Source organism: Cyclopterus lumpus, chromosome 23, assembly GCF_009769545.1.
Source record: "Cyclopterus lumpus isolate fCycLum1 chromosome 23, fCycLum1.pri, whole genome shotgun sequence".
Lineage (NCBI taxonomy): Eukaryota > Metazoa > Chordata > Actinopteri > Perciformes > Cyclopteridae > Cyclopterus > Cyclopterus lumpus.
The window spans coordinates 12,648,246-12,662,153 of NC_046988.1; the positions used below are offsets into that span (position 1 = coordinate 12,648,246).

The following is a 13,908-nucleotide window of genomic DNA, read 5'->3' on the forward strand; positions in this document are numbered from 1 at the left end:
GTGTGTGTGTGTGTGTGTGTGTGTGTGTGTGTGCGTGTGGTTTCTCAGGGCCTGCAAGCATGATACAACGCAGACACGATACTGGGAAGACTTGACAGGCTGGATCCAACACTGACATGTTTAATGAAAACAGGCCATTCTGAGGTTTAGGTCGGGTTAAAGACAAAGAGACACGGCAGGGGCTGTATCGCTCGACATCAGCAAGCTTGAAAGCGATGTGTTATTGTATTGATGTTTTAACAAAAAACGGTTTTCTTTTCTTTCTTTTTTTATGGAAAAAGTGGTCTCAGTTGCCATGGCGATGTCCACAGATCCTGCTCCCATCATCAGGGTGGGTTCAATCCAAGACACGACTAAGAAGTCAATGCTGAAACACGCAGGAACAGCCGCAGCGAGCACAACAACGACGTGGCGCCACAATAAAGCCTCTCTCTGCGTTTTTTCATTCGCTTACTCTCGTCTGCCCACTTTCAGATTATATTCTAAATGAGTGGTTTTCCCCAGCATGGCAATGCATTGGAACTTTGCACTGTGGGGCGTCCAAGCACGAATACTTTCATTTAGAGATTGTTTTTGGTTTTAAAACCCCGGTTTTAAGCAAAAACGTATCAGTGTGGGTGTGGCCTGAGTAACTGTTTACCAGCGACAAATTCCCTAAGAGCATTTAGCTAAAGAGAAAATCAATACAATTGCTTTTCGTAGCTTCAGCTTTATCACAATTGACATTGGTCAGACTGCTAGACGTTGCTCTGGATCAGTAGGGTCACGATAGTTGGTCCTCTTCCATTAGAACCTTTGAATGAAAAGGTTTGCATCGCAGACGGTATTGAACAGTTTTGAGTATTATTCATCTAGCTCCCTGTTTGTGAAGGTCTTATAGATATTTGGTGGTTTATGTGAAATGTTATACACTCTGTCAAGAATGAGCCACTGTCCGTATTAAACTAAATGTCCGATCTAATGGAGGTTATACAACAGCTTGTTTGTTAAATTCTTGCACATGATGCCACTGCTCCCACTGAGACACATATCACCTCCTCTGTGACACCATTTTATGTCCAAATGCATGCCCACGAAAATGGTTCAGATGTGTGCGTGTGTGTGTGGGTGGGTGTGTGCGTGTGTGTGTGTGTGTGTGTATGTGTGTGCCAACAGAGAAACAAACAACTCAAAGCCTAGGTCTTTATCCTGCATTCTGACCATATGGCTGCCAAGCCTCTCAGGACTGCAACAAAGAAAGGTAATCTGTATTTGTCAGCTCGGGCCCTTATAGCAACTATAGAATATGACAGTTACCCCCCCCCCCTCCCCCACCACCACCCCCCCATAGCCATCCCCCAGTGCGAAGGACCACACTGATCCAGGCTTAAGCTCTGACAGGCCCTGCCTCCCACCTCCGTCTCTGCAGTAATTAAATGAGTGCCAGTGGTGAGCAGCACTCAGGAAATTGGCCCTGTGCAGCTTCTGTCTCTGCTGTCAGTGTTTTCAGGTGCCGGTACCGGTTGGTGGAGGCAGAGAGGACGACATCTGCGAAGGGTGAGAGAAAGTGAGAGAAATGAGAGGGAACGTAAACAAGGCGAGGTGGCAGAAAGTGACAAATCGAGAGACAATTCGGGAGCGAGAGACAAAGGGCTCGGGTGAAATGTCCGTCAAGACAACAGAGGAAATGAGCGGAGGAAGTGTGAATGTCACAGCACCTCTCCTCTCGCCCTCCCACTTGACTGTAAACGAGGATATTGGAGTGATGTCATTTCCCAACTGGCGAGAGCAGTCCGAGGTGTGTTTCCACGCTCCCGGCAGTTTGTTCTCTGAGGACGAGTGTGAGATGAAGATTGTGTAATGGCGAGAAAGGACCCGGTGTCAGTGGAGAATTAGTGAGACAACCGCAGAGGAGAAAGTGACCTTGTGTCGGGGTGACAGCTAGACTGGCCTCTGGAGTCAGAGGAGACGGAGATGCTATTGAGCTGCACTGTAAAATGTGTTTTGTAAAATAAATGACATCACCATTTCTTTCTTCTTTTTTTTACATCTTCCTGCATTAAAGACTATATCGCATTTCCATGACAACATCAACAAATATTGTGTACAACTTTGGGTATTTATTTTATACTTTTTAACTCCCTGATTTGAACGTCTTCCAAGGCTCTTTCCTTACGAGATGAAAGGTATAATTTCAAATAACCTACTGGTTTTTTTTGGTCCAAAAAAATGAAATATTTGATGAATAAATCTGTGTAATAAAATCTCTGCTTGCATTCCTCTGATTTTATGTGTTTTTATGTTGCATTTTTAATATGTTGTTGTGTAAATTTAACAGGCTGAACACCCATGTGCCCTCTTTCTTTACCTTCTTTTTACATCTCCATGCTTGGTAACCCCAGGTTTATTGCTATGAATTGTGGGTGATTAATAAGTCTGTGAGTCAGATATTCTTTTTGTCCTGGGGACTTTATTGAGGAAGCATTGTGGAGGTTTGGCACAAAAATGTATTTTATGTGTTTTATGACTAGGTAAGGAGATTAATATTGTCTTTTTATTTGATTCAGTAAAATAATGGAGTTTTTTAATGTTCCGGTTGGTTTGGGTTCCTTTGTTATTTTGGCCTTTGGGTCCCTGACACCTCTTTCTGAAATATTAGTTGGTTTCTGTGTTTATTACTTTCATATAAAAAGACATCCGTCATTGCTTCAGCAGCACATTCTTGCTGTGTTCGTCCCTCTTCTTTCTTTTTTTTATGCAAAGATTGGGTAAACTTTTTATGTTATTCCTTTCGTTCCCCTTCGGAAAAAAAACGTTGTGACACATGGCCAAAAAGAGAAAAAGTGTATTTCCCAAAATATCAAACTATTCCTTATTTGTTCTACTTTTTGTGTCGTGTGAACACATTTATGAATAAATGACAATTCACTAGAAATCTCCAAGTATACATTTCTTTGTTCCCCAGATCAATATCCTCTCGATGAACCATAAAGGAGACCTTTCAAATGGTTTCATCTTCTCAGCAATATTTTTCCCCTTGGTCACATTTTCAATGGATATTTAATTGGGTCAATATGTTGAACTCACCCACAGCTTAGCTTCTGATGTTATGCTTTTCAATATCCCCTCAAATCTGCAGGCAAGAAAGTTTTCTTGACTTAAGATATTGATTTCAACAGGAAAACTGCTTGCTGATTGATCACTTACAATGTTAGTTTATACCAAGAGACACTCTGGGCAGATATGGATGTACTGTACCTTTCGGTACAGTAGCTAACAAACAGGACAGTTGTGGGAAGGTCTTGGTTTTTTTCAGTTATGGATGGAGCTGGTGGTTTGAGTTTAAAATGGAGCTCAGCATCTCATGGACTATCGTGCAAAGAAGGTTAAAAGGACTCTTTGTGTTGAGACTCCCTCTGCTCTTCCCTGAGCTGCTGCCCAGCCTCGCACCACTTTGATGGGCCAAGCCCAACGCTGAAGTCATCATGTTTCTTCAGATTGGAGTTGTCTGCTGTTCTAGAGGACCTGCGTGCGCTGTGTGTTCATCTGAAATTAGATTCATGGCTGCAATTTGTACACCCTTCAGCGATGGTTCCACTTAGCTGGAAGGTGACAGAGGAAGTTAATTGGCTTCTTTACTTGCAGCGGCGAGGCTGTTGGGAGCCAAGACATATTTGCACTTTGTGAGGATTTCCTGATGCTATCTGAACGGGCCACCCTGTGCCATTGTTATTGGTTGGTCGATCATCGGATAAGATGCACGACACAAAAGGTGCAGCCTCGTTTTTTATTCATTCTTTGTTACTGGAATACATTTGAAAATAGATTGTGGTCAAATCACTCTCTGGACAAAGGGAATGATTAAATATCAAGACGGCTTCTAGATTGACTACACTCAGTATCATGACCAGTTCAAGGCCCGGCAGACAGTCGGGTCACAACACTCTCGTTGCAGCAGTTGTCTGGTCTGCTTTTGCTCATATTTCTGTGTCAACGTGCATCATTTGCAATAACTGGTAATCTTTGACCCCTGTATGGAGACCTTTGGCACAGGGAGCCTGTGTGTGTGTGTGTGAATATGTGATTCATTTGTCTTGTTTAACTTTACATGTATTTGTTATTTGATTAACTGTATTTGCATGCAGTATACGTTTCATATGTACATACTCCTCACTCCCCTACGCGTCAAACTGTGGCGTTCTTCAGGGCCGTCGTTATGTTTGAGTAAATTAGTAAATTAGTTGACGCAGTATAAAGGTCGATAAAGTCGGCGGAGGGAGGAGTTTGTGGTGAATCGATGGGTTGAAAGAACAGTGGACTTTCACCCAGGAGATCAGTGTCCCGTGTGAAATCCAAAGTCAACATTGAACATTTAATATTATTATTGAATTGTATAATTTATGTACTATACTTAATTTACTTAAATTAGTAACAAAGTCACTTACTTGAACCAAAACCACACTCTTTCCCCTAAACAAAGTAGTTTACCAAAAAAAAAATAATGCATTTAACAAGCGCATATTTACACGGCAAACTGACACTTTTCTGCATGTTTCTATTTACTTTATTGGTGTCTTTCTTTCCACATCATTAGAAAAAGGGGAGAAGGTTGTGTTTGCTCTGTGTGAGTGCGTTACACTCTCTAATTGCGGTAAAACCGTCAACTGAAAGGCAACGTTAAGTATATATTTGCCATTATTTTATGGAAATAAAACACACTCGTCAAACAGCAAAACGTTCCGCATGAAATTGATGTCAAATGGAGTTCAATCGTGCGTACGCATGAAAATAAAACATCACATTTTTGTCACATTCAGTGTTTGTGGCAGAATTCCTCTCGAGTTGTCTGGAACGCAGCATGAGATCACATTTGATTCAGATGTTAAAATGACCCCCTTTTTCAACGCAGTGTGACACACGCCACGAGTGTAAGTTGCAGGTACGATGATACCCTTGATAATTGTCCCTATGACCAATTTCTCCGCCGGAAAAAACAATGATCTAAGAGCCAGATAATCCACGTATAGTTATTGTGTTCAACGTGTCCAAGCACTGTAATGCATGACCTGTCTCGCCATGGTCTAGTGGCTTATCACATGGGTTGTGTTATTGAGGAGTTGGTCCAACACTGCTGGGGAAAAGGGCGCACTGGTTAATAATAAATACAGCCTCCACCGCACTGCTGCGTACAAAATCTCTCTCACACACACACACACACACACGCCGTTACATTGACAGCGTACACACACACACACACCTGCCCCGGCAGCCACACACAACCTCAAGTCTAGACTAACCCTCTCTTCGCCCCCACAAGAACAGGGTTCCTTGTTCCCTCTGTATTTATGAGGGTATTTCCTACCACGTGGTATTTAAGTAAAGGCAGGAACAGGTTAGTGGAGCGTAAGGTGTCCCCTTCATGTATAACAAAGCTGTTCTTTTGAAGATTGGCATACTGTTCCCTGCCAGATCTCGGATTTGAGCTCGACTGAAAATGATCAAAATTAAACATTTTCATGCTGTCCCCAATAGGAGTGTGTGTTTGCGGCGACGTGAGAGCCGTGGTTTAGCACGCGTGTCACAAAGCGGACGATTAAAGTGGAGAAAAAGAGAGGCTCATTGTAATTGGCTGAGGCAGTGCATTCCAAGTGCCTCCACTCAAGAAGATCTTTGATTGTCAGAGATCCAGTGTGTTAAAACATTTTCACAGTTTTCCAATCTCGCTTCATTTTCCTACAAGGCCAATAATCCCCTAAAGACTGTCTTCCATATGATGTGTAGGTTCATTGTGTAATACATTATGTACGTTTATTGATAACTGGAACATACATGTCCACTGCCCACACTTTACGAAGATAAGGAAACAAGAAAGTCAACAAAGAAGAGAAAGTTGACTGTCAAATACACATTTTGTTCAAATTCACTGTACTGTAATACGATGAGAACACCTTTATCTCTATGAGCAGCATGATCTTTTGGAATACCTTTAAAGGAGAAGCATATCAGACTTTATCATGTGTACTTCCGACCCCTGTGGTGCTATAAAATAATATAACAAAATAATTGCAGCCATTATGTGGAAAGAGTTTAACTTTAACCATAAACATAAAGCTGTTGTCTGATTGCAATTAATTTCTAACTCTAATAAAAGGTTTAACAGTCCAGCATTTCAAAATGATTAGTTTCACCCAGTATAGAAGATTATCGAACTTATCAATTGCGTGAAATAATATTTTTTCGGAATTTGTTTTGATAATAATCACATTTTAAAGCTCTTGTGTTCGCAACGTCAAAAGTAGAATTAGACATAATTCTACAGCATGTTTCAAGTACAGGCTGTAATGTAATTATATGGTATGAGTCCATATATATATATAAAGATACCTGCTCTTTTATGGCTCATGCAATAAAAGAAGCATCATATTACCTGTACACATTACCACACACACAAACACACAACCCGTCATTAGGAGGATGCCGACTCACCGGTCGGGCCAGCCAAGAGAATCCAACCGTACGGGGCTACGGGGCAGCAGTAAAGAGGAACGACAGCATGTGTTTGTAAAAGATAAAGCAGCTCAGTTGTGTCGTGCCGCTGCCTTCAGGGAACACTGTGCATCAAAGAGAGGGCTGGGAAGAAAAAAAAATACGGTCACATCAACAATGGAACAAATGCATTTTTATTCATTTAATGGATATTTGCACGCTGATGTTAATTTTTTTTTACTGTGACTGAGGTGTCATAGTTAAACATTACAGTGTACTGTATTTAAAAAAAGAAATAAAAACATAATCTATGAAGCTCTAAGGCGCTGTCAAGACAAGCCCATGCTCACCATGCTCAAGCTGGTGTGTGCCACGGGGGTCTCTCGTGCCCATGGCTATTGCCATGGCGACAGGCCCTTTTGAAGAACTACCCAGCGTCACCTTCAAGTGACTGTTTTGCTTTTGTTCTTGGTTAATTAAAATGGATTATCAGGGTCCCCCCCCCCCTGAAACACTTTAACACTTACATCCTTCTCCTCCAGTGTTTGCAGAGGGCTTTGATTGGAACAATTAAAGTTGAGGAGAGAGAAAAACCGACAGACTAATGACTAATTGATTATCAACGGAGAGAGGCAAAATCCATGATGTCTCTTTAACCTTGAAAACTCAAGCAGCAAGATGCACATTACAGTACAAGACAAATAATATGTATGACTTTATGGGAAATACACATATTTGCTTCCTTGCTGAGGGTTGGATGGGAAGATTGATACCACACTTGTGTCTGATTGATACTGTGGAGCTACATCCATGTGTATGAATGGCTGTCTTCAAGGATGCTCCACACTACTGCAGTGTTACTGCCCCAACGCTGGCCTTGACGTGGCCCTGGTCACTGTAAAAGTTTCAAGAATCATCTAATTATGCATTCAGCTATGCTTTAGATCACAAGATGGCCTGTCGGTCGGGAACATAGCCCCATAACTAAATGATCTGACTTTCAATCACTGCAACAGACATCTTGTCCTGTCAAAGTGCCCTTCAGAGCCCCATTAATAAGAACATTAGCTGTCTGAACGTCTGTAGGAGCTATCAGAGAGACGTAGGCTGGGGTCACTCTTGATTTATGATTTCAGAAGCTCTCATAAGGAGTGAAGTGACGGTGATGGATAGCCCAAGGAGAAGGGTAAAGACGGTCCGACGGACGGAGAGAGAGAGGGGCGGTAGAAAAGGAAAAGGTTTCAGGGAGATATGAAGCAGACATCAAGAGGTGGACTGAGAAGAAAGAAAACTTGAAGAAATTGTCTTGAAGCGGAGAAAGAAGAAGAATCAAAGCACCACGGTCTCGTCTCTTGCTGTTTTTATACAGAAGCGCCTTGGATAGGGATTACATAGGGAAGAGAGAGGGAGAGAGACATGGCGAGAGAATGGGGCAAAAGCGGGAGAGAGAGAGAGAGTGAGAAAGAGAGAGAGGGCGCTGACCTACTTTGAATGGTAATTCTAATTCGCCATCTGAATCAGCGAAGGGGAGAAAAATAGAGGGAATGAAAAGAAGAACAAGATGATGGGGGCTTCTTGCTACCAGAGGATGCTCCAGCAAATCTAAAAGCAGGCAGTCATTCTACCAAAGGGGGACTATGCTTTTCTCTTCGGCTCTTTGAAGAAATCATCTGGCTCCATTGAATATCCAGTGCAGACCAGTCGATCTCTCTTCATAATTTGTCTGCATTAGACTTTAATGGAAACCACCCACACAAAGCCCATTCGTCTTCTGTCACGGTATGTTTGATGCCCTCGATCTATTTTTGTTTCCTCCCCTATCCACCCCATGGTCACAGCCTGAATTCTTAATCCATTTATAATTAAATGTCATTCATTCTAAAGGACAGGAGATTAATAAACGGAGAGGTGAGAGATGGTGGGCAGAGAAAACAAATATTGACCACAGGAAGGTAAAAGGACATATGGGAAAGCCTTGGGGACTGAGAGGAGGTGTTGTGTGTCTTTGTTAGATTTGATAGATATGACAGAGAGATGAATGGGCAAAGCATTTTAATCTAAAGGTTCAGAGTGAGTAAACACAGACATATACACACCAGTCGTACTGCCCTGGAGGTTTTTGTAAAAGGGATTTCCACATTAAATAGCAAGCTACACACACTAAGACCATTTTCAGACTCAGCTATGCAGAATGGTGCATACACACAAAAGACAGAAGAAATGGAGGCACACACATGTGTATTTAACCAGTGCAGTGCAGCATCACCTTCTTGCTGATATTATATAAATATGATAACCACAAAATATTATAAGCGATACACATATTTTCTCCCAATTATCAACAACTGCTTCCTGTAACCGTCTCTCAGCACTTTGATGGCAAAAGATTTCATTTATTTCTTTCATACAGTTGTGTGACAGTTATCTTGAAAGTAGGTGTTTTGATTAAAAAAAATAGCACTACGCTACTTTGGCGTTTGTGTGTGGCTAAAATAACTCATTAAGAAGATTAAAGGAGTAGTTTGACCTATTGGTAAATATGCCTATTCTCTTTCCTTGAGTTATTTAATATTAGTACCACTTTCATATCAGCCCCGTTAGCTTAGCATGTATACAAACAGCTAGCCTGGCCCGGCCAAATAGGCCAAATAAATCTATCAGCACCGCTGATGCTGATGCTAATGCTAATGTTAATGCTAATGCTGGATTCTTGTTGTTACTGTGAGTTTGTGAGGCAACCAACAGACATCCATACATTTTGTTCCTGTACATTTCTTTTCAAAACAGACCAAAATGTTGCTTTGGATTGGTGTTGAAAACGACTTCAACAATAACCTGAGGTGTTTTCTGAGTAGCTGCAGAGTGCAGGTGGTTGTGCACATTTTGGCAGCTCCCTTGTGCACGGATGAGTCACCCAGTGCTCTGAACACACGCACAAACACACACACAAGGACAAGACGTACAACAGCGCAGAAAAGACAGGAACGCCACCACACTCAGCAACAAAGGGATAGAGAGAATATAGCAATGGTGACACAATCTAGTGTAAAATCACAGGTAGTAAATTCTCACTTGCAAACTCGCACACACTTTATTTAGCGTGTCTCTCTTACACACGTGTGTCTTTCTTTGCAGGCATAGGCCTACACTGAAGTGGGATTTAACATGTGATGGCTACTTTGCATTTTTTCTCTTTTAAAAAATAAAAATAAATTGCATCATCAGTCCAAGCCCTGAGCACAATTACTGTCCCGCAACCTTTTTTAAAACACCCTTTTTCATAAAAAAAAACAATTAGATCCAAACATCCAATTGTTGCAATATGGAACGAGAAACATTTATAAGGCTGAAAATACACGCAGCTGCACGCACGCTCGCCCTTTTACGACGCCACCAACCAATCTCTTTCCACCCACATTCATTAGCTCGCCCTAAGTGTGTGAGAAGCTTTTCCACACGCTCCTGGCGCTCTAATGTAATTGTCTCCAGCAGACTAATATGGAAACTTCAATGCCCCACCCCCCGCCCCCCCATGGAGCAGATGCTCGTGAGCGTGTGCAAAGACGTGGTTGTGTGGGAGGAAAAAAAAACGTAGGTGAAAACTAGCATTGACAACAGCCCCCCCAACCCCCCCCGTCTTGAAAGAGGATCTCTCCGGGTAGAAGATTGTCTTGCCTACTTTGCCTTCGCTGACCGGATAACAAATGGCCAGGACGAGAGAGAGGTGGGTGTGTGTGTGGGGGTGGGGTGGGGGGGGGGGGGCATCATACGCCGCAGGGGCCCCTGGGATCACACTGAGTTGCAGCGGGGGGAGTTAATAGTCAAGCTCCTCCCCAAACACATCTGCACACTCTTCTAACAGAAGACACGGTACGTGAGCCAAGTGTCAATATACAGATGGATTGTCACAAGCTGTTGTTGTTCAGCTAATCTTCAGCACCACAAGGTCATCCAAATAAAATGTTAAAGGACACTTTTCTCTCAACTCTCCCCTCATGGTAACTCAAGGGTTAAGGGTCTTTGTGTCTCACTGGTGTTGACCTCCAAGTCTTATGAATAAGAGATAACCCATTAGATACTTCAGCCATCAACAGCCTGGGACCAGTGGGAGGATAGAAATACGTGTGAGCTCATTGCTTGTCTAACAAAAAGTGTGTCAAAAAAACCTGTGTGTGCGTTTCTGTGAATGAGACAACAGCATTTAAGGCCGTCGTTGAATATGCTTGTTATCATAATTATTGTGTTATAAGAACAATGAGTTTTTTGGGGTGTGTTGAGTCAATCATCGTCCCTCCCTTGTTTTCAAGTCGTCCACTCTATGGTGTAACAGGTCACAAACCATCCTGTTCTCTCCATGTTTTTAGCCATTTTCCAATACCATGAGCAAATACCTGCAAATATGGACTTATTGTCACGTTAACCTTCTCACAGAAGTACTTGCCGTCACAAATCGAAAAAGCAACAACAACAAAAAAAAACTCCTAAATGAACTGAGAAAGGTGTACAGATAGCTATTATGTACACTGACAGAAATAAGAAAAAAGAAAAGAGAGAGGAGGGACTAAGAGAACCAGGGAGAGGAATGTTATCGCGATTATATTGCCTCGTAAATGACCGTGCCCAGCAACAGCGGTGTGGAAAAGTATATCCACAAAGTGTGCAGAGGTTTTTCAGTGTGTGCGTAAAGGCCTCGCTCATACACCGTGTGCCGTATTTACATTCTGTGTGTGCGTTGTTGTCGCGTATAGAGGCTTGAGCTTCACGCACTTACGCAACTATGTGGGAGAGGATAAAGTGAATCTATGGGTGATTTCGATGATGAAAAATGCCTGGAGATTACTGGGATTACACGGCTAACCTATCCCAATGTGTCACCTGTGGATAATAGGAGCGTCTGGTCTGAGGAATATGGGATTCACACTGAGACTGGCCATGAGGACTTTCACCGCATTAAAACTTCCCACATACATGCGCATCCCTGTGTGTTGTTATTCCCGATGCACAGAGGTCACCGGGTTCGTTGCTCTACTTACTCACATATGACCTTTTCCCAGCATCTCGCAGAATGTGACATCGGGCCTAATTGCAACGTGGGACAGCAGTTGTCTAGGCAAAGAAATGAAGAAGAAAAGAAAAAACAACAACCCTCATGTCGAGTAACAAGTTCCAGTATCCCGGATAATAAACACACACAAATGTCATAAACACACACACACACTTGATTTATGCATGCTGGGCACACAAGTGGCCACTCTTGTTACAGTCCATAAATCAGTTTAGTGTTATGCAGCACATGTTGATGGTAACTTGCGTGGAGTAAACACAGGGTGCTTGGGGACAAACATCCCCTCGGGGTGTTCTCTGTTTGACTGTGAGCGTCAGGTATTATCCACGGTTCATTTGAGTGGGCCGGACGCGGTTAAAGCGTATAGACAAACTGAAAACACTAACCGCAGTGTTTATAGAGGATGCCAGTCAGCACCACCGGGGCTTTATCACGTGACACAGATGCCCGTAGCCAGTAGATATGTGAAATGATGTAAGATCTTATTGTGTTTTGGTTGGCAAACTGTTTTTATATTGGTAGGTTATTGATATTTATCTTTTAGGCTATATTTTACAGCGGGAAGATACTACTTTTTAATTTTCTCTCTTTAGATTTAGGTATTTTCCCATTCGGGGTATACGGCAGCATATTTATTCAGTCGAGTCCCTTCATGACTTGCTCTGCCACCCCACGAAAGAGATTATATTCCTTTTTTAAGGTTAATTCACCATTGTCTGCTGCTAGGAAGAGATAAGTACATTTTGTAGTGTATCTTAATCCTGACGGCTGACCAGAGTGGTAAATAACACGGGGCGGGACAATGAATACTGCCTTTCTTTTCACTCTGCTAGGAGACATCAACGGGGCCGATTGTACTGCAGGGATGGGTGACATCATTCTTTCTCTCAGCAGGGCAATACAACCCCCCCTTCCCTCCCCCCACCCCGAGGCCGCCCTCTCCTCAGACCAGTGGCTCTAAAAGGAGCCCCCTCACAAAGCACAAGGGTCAAAAAGTCCAGTGACTAGGGTCAGGCGGAGAACTCCATTGACCTACATCACAGACATAATCAACAATGGTCATTCCTTGAGTCTCCACAACAACAACAACAACAACAAGCACACACACACACACACGCCGGGAATCACTTTCCAGCAAAACCTGCATCTGTCTCGGGGTCATAATAGGCAGCTTGTTATTAGCAAGCTGTACCGAACCCCCACAGAACTGTCTGCCGGGGCGTCGCCAGTTCAATGGGCCTCTTATCATCTCCAGAGAGAAACAGCGCAGTGCCAAACAAGGCTGGCACAGAGAGAGGAACAGCGTGGGCACGCGGGAAAAGCATGGGCGCTACGCAGCCGGCCTCGTGATCCAACACAATACGCTTTGAAACGGGGGAAGACGGAAAAAAACATAACACTGATAGACGAGCGAGAGCAAAAAGCCTATTTAGTCACATGTGACATCCAGAGAACAACAATGTGGGATGGATTGGAAAACGGAGAGACAACTCACCAGTTAATAAGAAATGTTAATGTTCAAACGGTTCTAACGTGACCGCTATTAGCATGTAGCAATGCTGTGTTTGCATATAGCTTGGTTTGGATAATCACGTCTATGAGAAAACACGTTAAAAAAAAAATTGCTTAAATGTTACCCAAATGGAACAGATATATTGATCTATTGGCTTGTTTCAGGCTGCAATCCACCACGAGCGTCGCAAAATGGCCAAATCCTCGAGTCTCATGAGAACGCCGTGAGTTAAAGATGGTATCTCCTGTGTTTGCATGTCCTGGGGGTGTTGGGACTGTTGGAAAAACACACATTTGACAACATCACACAAAGGCCGACCAATGACAGCAGGCGATTTGCGCATTTTTGATGGCACGACTTTCAGCTTCTTATCTGTCAAGCCGCTCGTTGTGTAGCATAACAATTTTTTTCAGATAGCCCCTACACTACTGAAAACCAAGTGTGTGCGTGTGTATGGGTGTGTACAAACTGGATTGTGTATTTGTGTGTGTATGTGGCTGATAAGCGTAAACAGTCCTCTCAGACTGCAGCATTTGCCTCCGCTGATTACATCTCCTTGTCCTCCGAAAACCGAATCAGTCTTGCCCCTTCATGCTGCAACACACTTAAACACACAGATTAAACACTCGAGCAGCCACTGCACAGGCATGTGACGCATAAACACTTGGAACAGAAGTAGATCTAAAAAAAACAAAACGGTTCAAACTTCCTCTTTCGGCTCCACTGTAGACAAACAGGACTTTCTTGCACATCATGCAATTTAAAAAAAAAAAACAGAGGTGGTTAGATGGAAATCTCGGACAATGATGAACTCATACTTTCCTGTGCTCCTGTATGCTAATGAAAGGCTTTATGTGGATGGCTT

At 42.9% G+C, this 13,908-nt stretch overlaps 1 long non-coding RNA gene across 1 annotated transcript; it reads right to left on the bottom strand.

The window, feature by feature from the left end:
• Window positions 1–1,335: 1,335 nt before the first annotated feature.
• Window positions 1,336–13,311, bottom strand: LOC117725894. The gene is made up of 3 exons (XR_004608947.1): window positions 13,026–13,311; window positions 6,466–6,609; window positions 1,336–1,527 (listed from the first exon to the last, which is right to left on the bottom strand). It is a non-coding gene; the product is annotated as an uncharacterized LOC117725894 (long non-coding RNA).
• Window positions 13,312–13,908: the final 597 nt, after the last annotated feature.